This window comes from Lasioglossum baleicum, chromosome 14, assembly GCF_051020765.1.
Source record: "Lasioglossum baleicum chromosome 14, iyLasBale1, whole genome shotgun sequence".
NCBI classification, from domain to species: Eukaryota; Metazoa; Arthropoda; class Insecta; order Hymenoptera; family Halictidae; genus Lasioglossum; species Lasioglossum baleicum.
Window position 1 is genome coordinate 4197832 of NC_134942.1, and position 17380 is coordinate 4215211.

The 17380-nt window shown below is 39.4% G+C and overlaps 1 long non-coding RNA gene across 1 annotated transcript in view; it reads left to right on the forward strand.

Annotated features, from left to right (window-relative positions):
* LOC143215912 (uncharacterized) overlaps positions 1-17281 on the forward strand; it is a 234547-nt gene extending 217266 nt beyond the window's left edge. Inside the window, exon 5 of the long non-coding RNA XR_013010478.1 lies at positions 17227-17281. This is a non-coding gene — a long non-coding RNA (uncharacterized LOC143215912). The remainder of the gene's footprint in view (positions 1-17226) is intronic.
* Positions 17282-17380: the final 99 nt, after the last annotated feature.

The window sequence follows — 17380 nt, forward strand, 5'->3', positions numbered from 1 at the left end:
GAAGTGTGAAGCTTTTCAGCGCATTAATGGCTAACAAAGAACATCCTGGTCTCACGATGATACGAACCTACCTTTTAATTTAGGTGGGTGGGTTCGTGGGAATGGTCCGCAGCCTTGCGGTCGGCAATTAAGTACTCCTGAGACCGAAATTAACGGTCGTAACGACAGAAAATGGCGCGAGCCCGCTACGACCATCGCGGCTAGACCGGCGCCGTGTAACGGTTCCGTGGTAAATGAGCTGGGAGTAAGCGCTTAATTGAACACCAATTAATTCCTCACGTGGTTAAGCGGGTTTTCCTCGATCGTCTTTGTTCAAATCAATTACCCCGTTCACTAAATAAAATACTGTCTTTACGACATTACGACAACTTAAACAATTCCGCGAGAATCGAAAATCAGTGATGGATAGACTGCGAATCTCTATGCAAAATAAAAATGTTCTGCATTTATTGTGGGAAGCATGAATAAAATAAAAATTGATTTCATCCCTTAACGACTTTGTCACATTAAAAGCAACATTACAACATTCTTGAATTTTTTAAATCTTATACTGTTTCATATAATATTTCGCCCGACAAATTTCTTCGTAAATGCATTAAGATCCGCAGTCTAGCGATCAATTGCTTTTTAGAATCCTAATATCCAGATTTAGATCCTCCCAGAGTCGCCAGTCGACTCTCTGTCAGTTCAGGATTGGTCACCTAACATTGTGACACGTGCACGACAGAGAGTGGGGGACAAGTCTTAATCTGACGACTCTGGATTCACCGTAACTGCGGAAAAATGTTATAGATTTAATACATAGTGTATATAGTAATAATTCTTCAGGATTAAGTTAACGTTACTACGTGTTGAAAAGTATTTCAACTAGTCTTGTTCTTTTGTATACTATGTTAAAGGTGTTCGTTACTTACATAATAATGCATAACATAATAACGCATTACATGTAATAAACAAGACGATACCACATTAACCCTTTGGGGATGAATGTCGTCATATTGACGGGATCGTGACTCTTAGACAAATAATGTAATCGCGTATTTTACCCAGCACTGAAAACTTCGATACGTGATCTGCTTCTCCAAGTAATATTTTAAACAAATCTTTGTCCGCAAAGGGTCAAATTTATTAGATATAAATTTCTACGTAACTCCTATTTCTTGCAATGGATTTGAAAAATATTCATTTTGTAAGAAAGTGATTTTGGAATAAAATGAATATTTTTGTGTGTGTGCCTGTGTGTGTAGATCGATATGAGAACGTGTTCGTCGGACATTAGTGGATGGTTAGGGGTTATTAAATTAAATTGGGATTGAGTGGGTGGAAATGTTCGTTTGAAGGACGAAGGATACCGTCAACTGAGGTTTCCGTGAAATTTACAAGCCGGTCGACGAGTTGAACATGCAGAGGCAAGGGTTCGTGGAAGCGACCGAGGGTTTTCTATTTCCTCAGACGATGCAATTGGGAATTTCGTAATTGAAGGCGAGCACGGCACTCGGTTTTAGAATGTCCGAGTGTTTCCGTAAATAATGCGGCTTGCGGCAGCGGCCAATTACGACACTGACCTTCGATCAAGAGGAACTGTTCGAACGCCATGCCAATTCCTGGCGAAATCGTGTAGCGTCATCGTTTCTTCTTGCACCGATCGCTACGTACAGTGGATCCAGAAAGTATTTCAACACTAAACTTCGAATTCTGGAGAAATCGTCGATATTCTAACTGCGATAATTTCGTGGAAAACAATAAATCTAGCCTCATTGTAAATTTCGAACCTTCTACTTTCCCTGACCCTCGTTTATATTTACAAAAGACAATCTGCAAGCTGGTGACAAGTGGAAAACCGAAGACACGTTTTCCCTCAAAATTGCTACCGATTCATGTGTCTCCAAAAACTTTCAAAAATTTTTCTTGTACATAACACTACCATAGATTTGAAGACCGAAACTTCCCCTTTACGTCGACACCTTAAAAATTGATATACGATTTTTTCAAGCCATTTTATTAATGTTTAAATTACAGTGACAAAAGGTACACCATGAGGGGTTCACACCATCGAACATCGTCCTTGTTTTTGTTCCATAAAACAGTGAAAAAAAAATCGTACATCAATTTTTAAACCATCGTTATAAAAGGGAGGTTTCATTCTTTAAATCTGTGAAAGATTCGGTAAAGAAGCAAATTTTTTAATATTTCCACAGAAGTTTCAATTCATAACATTTTTAAGAAAAATAAATAATGATGTGTGCAAAAGTAGAATGTTCAAGCGTCCAAGTTTATTGCTGCACGATTGTTTCTTACGAAATTATAACAAGTTAAATATCGTGCGAATTCTCAGGAACCAAAAATTGTATGTTCAAATACTTTCTAGATCCACTGTAGCTCTCCGCGATCGATTAATCTGACGCGTGCAAGGTGTGCGAAAATTGCTCCTCCCACGGAAGATGACTCTGCACTTCTCTAGGTATCTTAACACATATCTACCTGGCATTTTTCCTCTGCTCATCCTTTTGTACTTCCTCATATTTTCAAATATGTAACGGGCGATTTCATCGTTTGGTCACGTTCATGGATCACTTTAATTCATTTCGATTCAAAGAAATTAGTAATCTAAAGAAACTGCAACTAGTTACCAGCAGTTACTACAAACTACTACTATTAGTTCTATTTTACTACGTCTTTATTAGATTGCTTTCTTGTCTGTCTGTCTGTTTGTTCGGTACAATTTTAAACATACCTCACAGAACTGGAAGACAATGCAATATTTTAAAAAAATTTTTTTAAAAAGCCTATGCGTTTAGCAGATATATATTATTAATAAATTTAACCGTTACACCCCCCCCCCCGCCCCGCACGTGACGTAGTACGTCATCACCCCACTCTACTACATGTTCCAACTCTGACTCATCCCCACTCCACTGACCCGGTTTGCACCACGTTTTTCGTTTTAAATCTTACAAGTATTTTCATAGCTATTCACAATTCACAATCACAAATTTTCAGGACTATCTGTACGGGGCTAGAAAAAATTATTTTATACTTTTTAGTCCGTTTTTTGAACGTGGTGTTTTTAAAAAATTTATTTTATGCTTTTTAGTCCGTTTAAAAACCGTGGTATTTTCTAAAAATTTATTTTTATTTATGACTAGTGGGGAAACAGACTGATTGATTGTGAGGACAGAAGAAGAAATTGGACACACACACACACACAACACAGGCCTGGTCTAAGTACTATTTAAAAAGGCATTGCAAAACATACACAATATTTTCGTAGACCCTTTTCTGTCAAAACTGGTCGAGTAAATTCTCAGTCATTTTAGAATCGAGAAATGGAAATTACCTCTCTTCAGTACACGTAAATTCATCTCACGAAGGAAACTCGAATATCGAGCGCAGAGATGGAAACACGCCAGGTAAACTTTCAATTTAAAGACAAACGTCAGCTGATCCAGAGGTGCAGATGCAATCGCGGCAACGGTGATGGATTATTTATTACACCCTGTACGATTCGGGATGGAGCGAGAAAAGCCACGACGGTTAAGGAAACCAGGGGCGTTCATCGAGGCCCATAAATCCCGTTTAAGGGACGCCGCGCGTCGACTTCTCCCCTTGATCTTCTCGTACAATATCTTAGAAGTTGTCGGGCTCCGGAATCCGATGTCCTTGACTGTTATCAAGAAGACAAGGACAGGGAAAGCCTCTCAGGAGTCTGACGGGCTTCTACAAGACACGGCGATGTGGCTGCGATAACGAAAAAAGAGGGTGCCGTTTTGCGGCGGATTTCGGTACAACAGTCTTAACAGAATTTACAGCTGTTGTTCGGGAAAGATCCCTCGGCTTCTTCGTTGGATATAGAACCGTTCGAACGGAGATTATTTAGTTTAACCAACTCGAACTTTCACGTTAGTCTTCATTATGTAGATCCAACCCATGTCACTTCCATGTCTTTCAATTATAAGTTATCATTAGACTGCGGATCTGCATTTATAGCAAAATTGAGCAGGTGGAATTCAAAATTGTTGGAAAATTTGACAGATTGAAGATGTCGATAGACGATTTCTCCTCTATTAAAATCATTAAGGGAAGAAATAACATCGAATTTATAACAGTTTCTATTTCTTCCTTTATTTTGCATCAAGATCCGCAGTCTAGTTATCATAATATTATTAATACCTACAATGAAACACAGGATAAAATCAATCTGCAATAATGTTAGAAATTACGTAGGGGAAGTCGGGGTATTGTGAGCCACGGGGAATCGTGAGCCAGCGCCATCTGTGTTTTACTGGTAAATAATGACAGCTGCGAACAACTGTTTTTTTGAGTTGTCTTATAATAAGGTAATATTTCCACGATCAGTTGAAGTACGCACCCGCATCATTACTTTGCTCTGTTAGCAGATACAAATTCGCTGCGCTCGAAGTATTATTTTCATTTCGCGTTTGGTCTATTATTGTTACATTTTTCTGTGGATCTAAGCAGGTAACTGTGTTTATAATACTCGTGTGACTTCAAGCTTTCGAAATAAATAAAGAAATTTGAATTAGGTGAGGTTTGTGTTATTTGTTTGTGGCCAAGTTGTAAAAATAAGGGTTCGGGGAATTGTGAGCCACTCGATTTTTGACATTTAACGAGCTAACCTCACGTGTTTGATGTTTCTCAATGATTGTTTATGCAATATTCGAGCACGCGATATAAATTTTTTGGCAATATCTAATAGATATTTTATCTGATTCAATTCTTCATTGCAACGTCTGCGATCGTGCTATCTACTTGAAATGCGCCGGAATGACCGCAAGAAATTGGACTTGTGAGCTTTGCATTTCAGATTAATTGTGGTTATTTTTAACTTTTTTTCTTATTGATAATAAAGGAGGTATTTTTCACGATCGTACTTTTTTGAAATAGTAATTATTTTTCACGGCTTTTTTCGGTTTTCTCAAACCCGAATCATAACGTTTCATGCCTCACTCAGCTATATTTATTTAATGTAGATATTGATGGAAACTGTGCGCCGTGAAAAATAATGACTATTTTTTTCTTATTATTAAAAAATTATTTTGTCATTCAGATACATGAATAAACATTTCATAACAGAAATTGTAATTTTTATTTGATTTTGAAAGTGGCTCACGATTCCCCGAGATTTTCCAAATGCAAGAAAATGCAAATTTGTTGTAATAGTACTTAAAATCATCTAATTTGCAGATATTCGATTAAACTATTGTGTCTAAAAGAAAGGTAAATCTTCATACAACAACGTTCAGCGTTGAAATTTGATGAAAAACTTAATTTAATAGCAGTTTTTTGGCAATAAAAAAAAGTGGCTCACAATACCCCGACTTCCCCTATAAAAAAACGTCCCTTGTATCGATCTACATTTTCGCGTAAACCCTTCGCTGCTGCGCAACTACAGAGCACGCGTATGCAGAATTTTGAAATACGAAAGAGGAGATAAAATAAATAAAGCTAAACCTCTATTATCTGAGAAACAAAACCTGGCACAGAAAGGTAGCCTGTACCTCCAATTTATACATGTACATCCACTGCTTTCTCTGCTCTAGCTCTCAGTGTCGGGTATAACGAGTATAATCGTGCTGGGTCGAACAAGAGAGAAAATGAATTGCGGAACTAACCATAGAATTATTCCAACAATTTTCGTTAATTTATATTCTCATGAGAGTAGATTCTTTTGAAGTTCATATTATGAATTAAATAGGCCGCATTATTCATGAATTTCGTATTCGAAATTGAACTTTGAAAAGCCGGCTCCGAGAAACAAAAGCGTTCTGCAAATAAATGTTATCTTTTATATTTTCAATTGATCCTTTCCCCCGAGGATCGACCCTTCGTTTTCGAAAATCCTCGGCCGCGGAACAGCCGGTGCAAACACGAAACGTTGGACCAAAGGGGTGAGATTAAGAAAAGCAATCTTTACGCTCGAAGGAAGGTTGCGAATTCAATATTTGCTGGAAAATGTTCCCTCGCGGGATCAATCGATTCTTCGATAAGAAGCCGCGCCGGCCACCGCACCGCGCCGCCGCGCCGGTGAACACCGTCGGAATAACGATAAGAAACAGGAGAACGCATTACTCTTTTCCCGGTTCGGCACAATGCGGGATTTTTATGTTATGCTTTCGCTCGTATTTCACTGTCGGCGACGATCCGGTTTCCGCCACGCGCAAAAATATTTGTACCGTTTTCCTGCCAAGAGCGCGCCCAATATCTGAATTTCAAATGACCCTCGAATCTACTTGGCAATCGGCCGAGATATGCACGCGCCGCGTGTTCAACTGTGTTCAACGTACGCAGGGGCCGTTCAGTCGCGGAACGTATGAACTAAACCCGTATCGATCACTCCAGCCGAGCCGCGAGCCGCGCTGGAAATTTGGGCCTCCTCGTGTGCAGCGAGCTTCCACCTGTGCAACTTTGTTGAGAACTGTGTCAACGGTCCGCGATAAATCGATGGACGCGCGCCGCCACCCGCCGGCAAAAATATTAATTACACAATCATCCCGCAATGCTCGCCGAAATTGAATTAGCCGACGTATACTGGCCGTTCCAACTACAAACTGTTTCCTAAAGAATCTCATTTTTCTTCGTTAAATGGCTAAGGGCTGCTTTTGGCACTTTGTTTAATTCGAATCTAAGTTGAAGAACATTTATCGTGAAAAATTGGGACAAGTCAGGAAGATTCTTGTGAGTCGTGTAAGGCCACATGATACTGATCATTAATATATTAAAATCTATATAAAAATATAATAAAAAGTTGATTATTATTGAAATTTAAGATAATGTACACAAAATATAAAGAAACAAAATCGAAGAACAAAATAATCAAAAAATATCGATTTTTATACTTTTCGGTTACAAATAACAGTTATTAGTGTTCTAAAAATTGGATCCTCCTCGATAACTGTTATCGATGAAGAAAAACTGTTTCGATTGCTCAAAGCAGTTATCAATGAGAGAAGTTCATTTCGTTCGCTCATAACAGTTATCGATGAGAGAAATTGATCATATTTCGATCGCTCATAACTAGACTGCGGATCTTTACGCAAGATAAAAAATATCTGCATCGATTCCAAGACACAGAAGCTAAATACTTACTTCTTTTAATTATTTTATTAAACTGGAATTAATATGTTGGTGCTGTTAAATTTTTTAGGTACGTCAACTGCTTTAAATCGTACATAACAATTTTTGTTATAAATCCATAAAATCCGCAGTCTACTCATCAAAGTTATCGATGATGAAACAAGAGAAAAAATTTTCGGTTGCTTATAATCCTTATTTGTATAACCAATACGATTTTAGTCGATGAAATAGTTGATGAAATATTCTATGACTTTTTTTCTTTCTGGTTATACCAGTTATGGTCCCTGGATCCTGAGCATAACTTGGAAAAATCAAATTGATCGAATAAACATTCAGCAAATTGCACGTGTTTTGCATTCGTTTTTTCGCTTCAGTTTAAAAAAGAAAATTGTGCTTAGTATATTACAACCCTGCATTATATGTATCTCTAATGTTTGACTAATGTTTGGGCTGTTTAACATTGTCCCGAACATTGGAACGTGTCGATAACATTTGCTTCCACGACCATAATCACGTCTTTCCTGTCACGCGGTAATCGCCGAGTCATTCCCGGCACTTTTCCCGTGGAAAATAAAGACTGACGGCGAAGGGGACACCAAGGCAGGTTGGAATTCCGTTCCGAAAACGGCCGGGAATTTCCTGTCTCCATTCCTCGGGGCGTCGCGGAATGGATTTATGCGACCGGGGGTGCCAAAATTAGCGGCCGGTACAAAAGCCCGGTCGGTCCCGGACGATCGGAAATGCGAGAAATTCTCATTAAACGGCAAGAGAACCGGCACGAGGCCGGCTCGTCATTGATCTTGCGAGTTCCGCAGATCCGCTGTCCTTGGTCCGGCCCTATCGTCGAGAATTCTACTTATATTCGACGTTCGAGCGCGATTTACATGGCGGCCGCGCTTACGTGACGCGATTTACCGGCAATGAATTTCCGAATGTGGAATTTTATTCCAGACGACCGGGAAAATAGGCATTTTCTACCGGTAGAAAGAACGCTGCCGGGAAAAGGGTCCCCCTTTTTACTGCCTTTTCAAATCCCTTTGAACAGACCGTCAAACGTGGCGGATTAGAACGCAGCTTCTACAGACGTTATTTCCATCGATCGATTTCTACGTTGGATACACCTGGATTATTACTGAAAATCGTTCAGACATTGAATTTAATACAACATGCTTTTGGTAATACTTTATGTAAAACAACTGTCCATGACAATTGTAAAAAATTGATCCCCACTGTATATTTTTAACTATTTCTGTGCGAAACTTTTGTGAACATATTCCTCACATTTTTGTTTAATCCACGATACACAGCCTCTCCGAACCGGTAACAACTGATGTCTGCGTCATAAAACGACCGATACACGGCACGATTTATTGCACAAATCTGTGAAAGATTCGTTAACGACGGAAATTTTTTAATATTTTCACAGAAGTTTCAGTTCATAGCATTTTTCAGAAAAATTGTTCATTCGTTTCTCATCTGCTGTATAGTATAAAAATATCTTGGAAGAAACTAAATAATGGTGTACACAGAGAGAATCTTCAAGCTTTAAAATGCGTGCAAGTTTATTGCTGCACGATTGTTTCTCACGAAATTATAACAAGTTAAATATCGTCAATTTCTCGAGAACCAGAAAACACGATAAGGGGTTACAACATCGAGCTTGATCCTCGTTTTTGTTCCATAAAACAGTGAATAAATCGTTCGAAGCGGACCATTAGGGACGGCGATTGATCAGGATCGAGCCGCGCGCGGCCAATTCACATAATTCTTATCCGAAATAGCCAGGTTAACTCGCCAATAATCCCGGAGATCCATTTATTTTGCTAGTCGATCGATTAATAAATAGTCCTGTCGATGCACTCCGACGTGGCAGTAGCTAGTAGATATTTAAGCGGGACCGAGTCGAGAACATTTTCGAGCTGACGCGCTCGGTATCGGAATTCCATAATTTTCGCGACGGATACGTGATTGGCCAGTTTTGAAACGGAAAAGACGAATGCTCCTAGGGACACCGGGTCTCTGCTATCGATTACCGCGAACTTTCCCCGATGGAAATGCAATTAATTTACAAGCGAGAAGCGTGACTCGATTTCCAGCGAGTCTTCCGGCAAGAAGGCGCGCGCACGTGCGTAATTAAATATTTTTCATTCTTCTTTCGCACCGACGCGGCACGTGCGCGGCATTTTTTAAAGGGAACACTGACAAAACCTTTCGAATTGTCCCTTTTTTAAATATTCGTAATATCTGGACTGCGTGGATCTTCATGCAAAATAAAAATGTCTCGCATTGATTGTGGGAAGCAGGAATAACTCAAAACTGATTCCATCCCTTAACGACTTTGTTGCATTAAGAGCAACATTAGAAGATTATTGAATTTTTTAAATCTTTTACTGTCTTATATTTCACTCAACCAATTTCTTCATAATTGCTTAAAGATCCGCAGTCTCTGGTAATGTCTCTCCAACTTCCTTTCTCGTAAAACATATACATAGTCCATCTTAAAATCCGAACCAGAACTGCAACAATGGCTGCGCGCCTCGTCACGTGACGAAACTTCACATTGCAACAGTTTTGTGTCAGGGTTGCACTCTCTCGTAATAAGCCTAAGCGTGCCTCTGTGTTTTCGAACAATGTAGCCGGAGGACATACATATATTTTCGTATTGTCTTGATCCACTATCTATTATTTCAAATAAGATCCACAGTGGGTGTACAGAGTATTCGTACACCTTTTAAAAGCTAATAACTTTCTTAAAAATTATAATTTACAGGGTTACATGCAAAAATAAAAACGGCATTTTTACAACTTTTTTATTTGGGCCCTTAATGAAAATTTAAAATATATGTTTTGTAGATCTATGTTAGTTATACACGTGCTGAAAAGTTCATCGATATCGATTAACATACACACGAGCTACAAGCGGTTAAAAATGGTGAAAATCGTAGTTTTACACGACTTTTGATCAGTTTCTGTTTAAAATCCACGGAATCGTACATCTTTCTCACATTTCGATGAAATTTTCAGCATGTGTATAACTAACGTAGATCTAAAAACACATATATTTTAAATTTTCATTAAGTGTGCCCAAATAAAAAAGTTTTAGAAAATGCCTTCTTTACTTTTGCACGTAACCGTGTAAATTATAATTTTTTCGTAAACCATTTCGTAAACCAATGCTTCTAATTGATTATAAAAAATTTATTAAATTTATTAAAGTATATTAAAAATTCTCCGTGACATAGAGAAAGGGTTTTCGAAAAGATATCACGACTGCCCTTTGACCCAAGGTTTCTACCAGCGACTTAAATAAGTATTAGGCCACCGACGCTCACGATCCAATTTTACCCGACAAAATGTCTACGCCCCGCCATCGCGATAAATTCGCCATGTCTAGCTCGCGACGCGGTCGTATTTATTCGTGTCTCGGTGCCTCTAGATTTGCAGCTTGCCACGTTACGTGCATCGTAAGTCACGCTTTCCGTCCATAAAAAATGATCACTGTTCGGATACTACAACGGTCCACGGACTGACATTCATTCCGCCTCTGCCATTTCATCGGTGCATGATTCATCTTTGCGAGCTGTGACTCTTGGTATCTTGGAAAATGTGCGGACTTTACGGTTTGGGATTTAGGGGTATTGGGGGAACGTAACTTTCTTGCCATCGACTAACAGAGTTGCGAAAGGTATCGTGACGAATGGTTCTGGTCGACGTACCAAATCAACTGAAAATATATGTTTTGTAGATTTATGTTATTTATAAAATCGATTGACGCAGAAGAAAACTACGAAACATATATTTTAAACTTTCATTAAGGACGCAAATAAAAATGTTCTACAAAATGCATTTTTTATTTTTGCATGTAACCTTGAAAGTTATAATTTTTGGAAAATCTTTTTTGCATATCGTTTCGTAAACCAATGCTTCTAATTGATTCTAAAAAATCAGGTTGTTTGGTACAATTATAAAATAGTTATTAGTTTTATAAAAGGTGTACGAATACTTTGTACACCCACTGTATATTCGCTAAAGTCTTTGGGGTGATATGGCATAGCTTCCTCGGCAACGGACCCCTGAATTGCGCACTACGGGGCTGGTTTCGTTGGAGAGGATTGCCTGGCGGCAATATCTCCCAAGAAATCATTTGATGAAGTATCGCTGACGGTCCGTGACGGACAAGAAATGGGCTGACCGTAATACGCGACACCTGGGGCGGCATTGGAGAACGTGGCCTTGACGAGGCGTCGCTCGAGAACCAAGCTCGAGGATATTATCTTTGTTCGATGCGCTGGTGTGTGACGGTCGAGGACGAAGATAACCCTCGTTCGCGGAGATTAAAAGACCGCGGAGCTAAGATTAGGCCTGAAACCGCCACCGACCGGGTCTAGGTTAAGTCTGACTCGCTTACCCGGCATGTGGTTTCGTAATCGACGAAGACGCCATTGTGCATTGCAACCGGTTGAACGGTAATGGAGGAATTTTATCGCTTTAACTACTCGGATCGTCCTCCATTATGTCAAATTCGAAATGTTTATTGAAAACTACGCACTCTTCGCCGCCAATTGGATTTATTTCAGTTTTATTCGGACAAGAAAGTTTCATTAAAAAAATCGAAAATTAGAAAACTTGCTAGTTTCGAGGGGGATAAAATTTGTACAGTTACGGCAGAGATCTCTGCGACAGTTACGGAGGTAATACTGTATTTCGTTAATGACAGGTTCTCACATTCAGCTTAAACGCCTTAAATATTTCCGCTGTTACGGACAATAAAAGAACGGTTCATTAAAAACCTTAGTTCATTTCTATTCATTCATATTTATAATATACCGATGTATACGTGTAATACGATGACTAATAAATTGGTAATAATTATTTATTAGTACACTAGTACTGCTAGTACGTGAAATACAGACTACAGTTTTACCATAGAAAATGGAGGATCGTCATTTGTGAATATCAATCGAACACCAGTGAAATCTATCTACTTTCCCGTGGATTTCTGACTACATTTTGAGCTTTGACTTCTATTAGAAATTTCGATGAGGAACCATTCCCGAAACGACAGACACGTATGCAGAGATGACAGGTTGGTTATACAAAGGAATGCGGGTCTGATTGACATCCAATAGCTGCTCGACTGTTTACTGTCGAGAGTCTACTAGATCTAGCTTCTGTTACACGTATTTTCGTCATTGACTGAAACGGTCGCATCTGCTAGTCCGTTTTGCGAATGATGGAAGCGTATGCAGCTACAGAACTGTCAAAAATGTGACTACACAAGGAAATAAAAATACCGAAACTGATGAAATTGGTGAAATTCTTCAGATGCGAAAATATGGTCATAGTGAATTTTATGTGAAAATATCAGAGAAGTAATAGCCAGTGTTAGAACTAGGTTAATGATCCTTTCTAATCTAGAAAGAATACATTTAGGATGCATTATGTTGGGATAGGTTCCGAGTGCGTTGGCTAAGATAGGTTTAGATTGTATTCAATTAGATAATACGCGATAGTTGTGTAACTAACTCACTTTAGCCGGATTGGCTCTGGGTTAGCTAGTTTAGGCTAGCGAAGTTAACCCTCGAGCAGTCACGTGCCATGAGGAACACATTTATTCATTGCAAAATGTTTTTACAAGCATATACGTGTGTGAAGATGTTCATCAGAGAAAACTGAATGTTTAAACAAATTCTGAGAAGAGTATTTTCTTCTTTCCTCGAAGGCAAAAATCAAAAATCAGTTATTAAAAGCAAATTAATGGTTGCACTATATTTTAGTCGAAATTAGTAGGCTTAGTACACATTGTATCAGGATAGGTTCAAATTACGTTGGTTCGGCTAGGTTTTCATTATATTACGTTAGATAATTTACGTTAATTATGTAGGTAACTCACGTTGGCTGGTTTTGGCTTATCTAGCTTCGGGTTCATTATAACACGTAATGAGTAGGTTTAGGATAGATTATATTGGAACCAGTTCGGGTTACATTCGTTAGGCCAGTTTCTTACTATGGCGCGTTAAATAATTTATGTTAGCTATGCAGCTAATATACTACATATTCATGCTAGGTCTGGCTTAATCGCTTTGCATTAATTTTATTATATTAATTTTATTATTTGCACTATAATTTGATGTAGTTACCAGGAAGTTTTTAATTATTTCCTTATATGAAACCTTTACGAACAGATTCGTGATACTTTTCTGATTAAAATGAGACCAAACACGGTACAATTCGGAACACATTTAGTACAAACATTCGTACTGCACCGATCAGTTCGAATAATCGAGGTTCCACGATATCGTGGATTAAACACGTAAATGTAATCCGAATTGCATCGTGTTTAGAGTCATACCAATCAGAAAAGTGTCGCGAATGTGTCTGTAAAAGTTCCATTTAAAAAATGATCAGAAGACTGCGGATCTTTATGCAGAATAAAAAATGTTCGCATTGATTGCAGAATACAGGAGCCAGATAAAAATGGTATTCTTCTTTTAATTATCTGATTAAGTAAGCAGTATTGATATCCTCTTAAATATATTTAACATGTCCACTGCTTTAAATTGTACGTGCCCATTTTTATCATGAACGCATCAAATCCGCAGTCTAATGATTAGAAATGAAATGTTATGCAATTTCCAATTGTTGTAGACAAATTTTAAGAAAGTGGAATGAAATGAAATCCTATTTTTAATGGGAACAGCCTTTGTAGATCCAAAAAGCAAATAAAAATTGTACAAAATTCTATTGAATTTTATAAACGCTTTGCATTAATTTTATTAAATAGCTAGAGCCTATGTGAAAATGAATAAAGATCCACAGTCTAGTTATCATCGAATTAGGCTGACGAATACACGCTGCCGTTTACTCGCTATCCTCGTGCACAATGAACGTCCTCATCCGCGATTGCGCGAGATCGAAGAATAATGTGAGCGCACAACATAAATGACATTTCGGTCCCAAACGTTTCGCCAACATCGAGCCATTACAGTACTTCGCAGCATCGCCATCAGTTATCCCGCCAGTTCCATCGTCGGGGCATCGATCACGCGAACATTCGTGCACGAGCGACGATCAGCATCGCAATGCAGGGTGGGTGGGACGGCGAGCGAAGGCGTCGCGACGGAAGGCCAGAAGACAAAAAGCAGAAGGACAAAGGCGAAAAAGACAGGCCGGGTCGGGCCGGGCCGGAGTAATCAAACGTGAATCCCAGCGGCGCGGCTCGGCTCGTTGTCGTTTTCATCGGGGAATAAAAGTGTCGTTCCCGTGGGCGTTTAGGGGATCGTGTGGAGAGGGAGGAGGATCTCCTCCGGGACACATGGGGTGTTTTCCCATCGGGGCCGGCCCGGGCAGAAATCGCGTTCTCGCCGCCGCTAGCACGCTCGCCGTCTCGCGAATAATTGACCCAAATGTACCGCAAAAATAGCGGATCATAAATTACACGGGCGGGAACGGGGAGTGCACTTGACACGGCCCTGTCGCGACACGGTCAACGGAGCTCGAGAGGCAGACGACGCGGCAGAAAAAGAGGGTTCCCATTCAAGGTTACTCATTCTTCCGGCACGTCCTCGTTTCGAGTGGTGACAATCGGGGGAAACTGGTGGAAACTCTTCAAAGGGCTGAATGCGTGCACGGCTCTGCGCCTGGCAATCATGGACCAGAGGTTGCGAACGGTCCACGTTTCGAGTAAATATTTGCTCCACCGATGTGTCATTCATTATTTTCTGTCGCCATTTCGCTCACCGCGATTTACCGATGGCGTGTGTTCCATCGGTAGACAACGGATCTTCGTGCAAAATTACAGGGTGGCAAGAAATAACGGAGTTAAACATTTCTTATTATAATTTTGTGATATCGACGAATTTTGAAAAACCAAATGATAACAACCATAACATATAGACCTTTAGTATTCATATATTTAAGAAGTTTCGAAGTGGCCACTCTTTGAGCCGATTCAGAGGCTCAAACGTGTTTTGATATTTTCGGCTATGGGCCGCAGCTCTTCTGGCGTCATTCGGTCCCACACCAGGCGCAGAGATTTTTTCAGCGACTCGAAACTTTTAATGGGGCTGAAAATTTCATCGAAATCGGTCAACGTTCCAGATACTTAGAAAGAAATAATTTACCACGTATTGAACATTGAAGTACATCGAAGATTTTAGCTACAAACTCTTGTAATTATTGGAAATAATAAATGCAATTACGATTTTTCGGTGCGTTTATGTCACAACGGCTGCGATACAGAATTGTTTCTAATAGGAACAACGTCAGCAGCCGAGGAACTGTTAAAATAGTTCCGAAAGTAATTAAACCTATTATAACACTCGCGTAATTTGAAACTTGACTACTTTTCGAGCGGAACCTTGTAAATAATTGCAAACTGAGACTCACCAAGTTGCTTGTCGTATTAAAGCACAACATGGTGGCGCTATCTGTGTCAAGGCGACCTTAAGGAAGTGCCCGTATCTTCGTCAAAATGAAGATAAAATGCAAAACATGTTCCTTCACACTGTCTCAATACCATTCTTCATGCCATTATGCCAATTCAAATATTTCTTGCAATTCTTTTCCGTCTCTCTTGTACAGTGCATCGATATTTTTAGAATAATTTTAAAATTACTTCGGAAAATGTGTGTGCATCGATATTTTTAGAATAATTTTAGAATTATTTCAGGGAACTCTCTCTCTCTCTCTCTCTCTCTCCACTGTTCGACTTAACGAAGTTCATATTAATTATGATGATTTCAAGTCAGCTGCATTCACAGTAATAATGACTCCAGTGGAGCTCGATATTCGAATAATGTTTGAGGTCTTGTGCAAAATCCTTGCAGAAGATGTCGACTCGAGAAGACTCGGAGCAAGTAAATCTGCTGGAACGGTACAGAGCCGAGCAGGCCGAATAAATTGAATAGTCTGAATGATTGTAATGGATTGAGTAGATTAAGCAGATAGTACAAACAAATCGAATAAAGTGGGTCGTCTAGAGTGCTTGATATCCCTCTCGTGTCGAATACCTCAATGGGGACGATAAGAAATTCGTATCACGTTTAAACAACGCACGGCTGCTCCCATTGAAGGCGTGATTCTCCAAATGTTATGACAATTTTCATCAACATTAATAGACTTTAAAAGGTCTTAGGTATGCGTCATGATGATTAAAAAATACACATATCTATAAGTGTACATTGAAATGCTTTCCAATGATTTTAAAAATGTTGTCGCATTATTTTCAGCCCGCTAAAAGCATTAAACGGAGATGCAAATTCCTCTTGAATCCCTATTTCTTGTAATTAATGCAGAGAATTTTTAGTTTACATATTGCAGGTTCTTATTATCCATGACGTTGACCGACAGTTTCATGAAGAAATATGTTCCGTCTGCGAAACGCATAATCCTCTTAAAATTGGCTAGAATCACAGACGAAAAATATTTAAAATGTGTAAGATTACACACGAGATAATCTACAATCATAATTTTTCAGCGAGTCATATTTTTTAACAAACATTCTTTTACACTTTGAATATCTTTCGTAATTTTAGTCAATTTTACTCACAATTTTTTTCACAAACATGTCTATCAACGTCATCAACATATAGCGACCACCATGAAGTACAAATTCGTTCATAATATTGAGCCATGCTCGAATGCATTTCAAAAAGCTTTTCAGCTCGATATCGTTCACGTTCTTTATAATAAATTCCTGAAGAAAGTCTATTAATTCTGCGCTCCGGGTTCGAACGAAGTTGTAGACCATTGTGCCAAATGTCGGGTATTTTGTCGAAAGTGTTAAGGGGGCTCGCGTTTTCAGGATCGATAACGCAAAGATGGATTTTTCCAGTAGTCAAAAGCGCTAGATAAAAGATCAATCTACGCCGGGATCGGAAGTCCTATTTTGTAAAGCTACATGCTGCCGAATAACGCAAATTACGCCTCGTGAACGTAGAAATGGGACGTTTGAAGGCGACCGCGGCCTAGATTGATCTTCCATCTAGCGCCTTTAACTACTGAAAGACCCCGTACATATTTTTAATCCTGTAAACGAGTCTACTCCCTTAGGCGCTATAACGCTGTTCGCATCGGTAGTAAACCTCGCGCAGCAAAAACGCACGACTAACCGAGCCTCTCTGATTCCAGGTCAGCGGCGAGTGTTCCCGTGGAAACATGTAGAGCCGGTGATCGCGCTAGGCTCTGTAAAGTGGCATTGTCGGGTGATCGGCGTGGAATCGAGGGTGTTCGACGTCCCGCCGAGCTGCTGGTGTCGATCGGTCCCCCGAGATCATCGTATCGG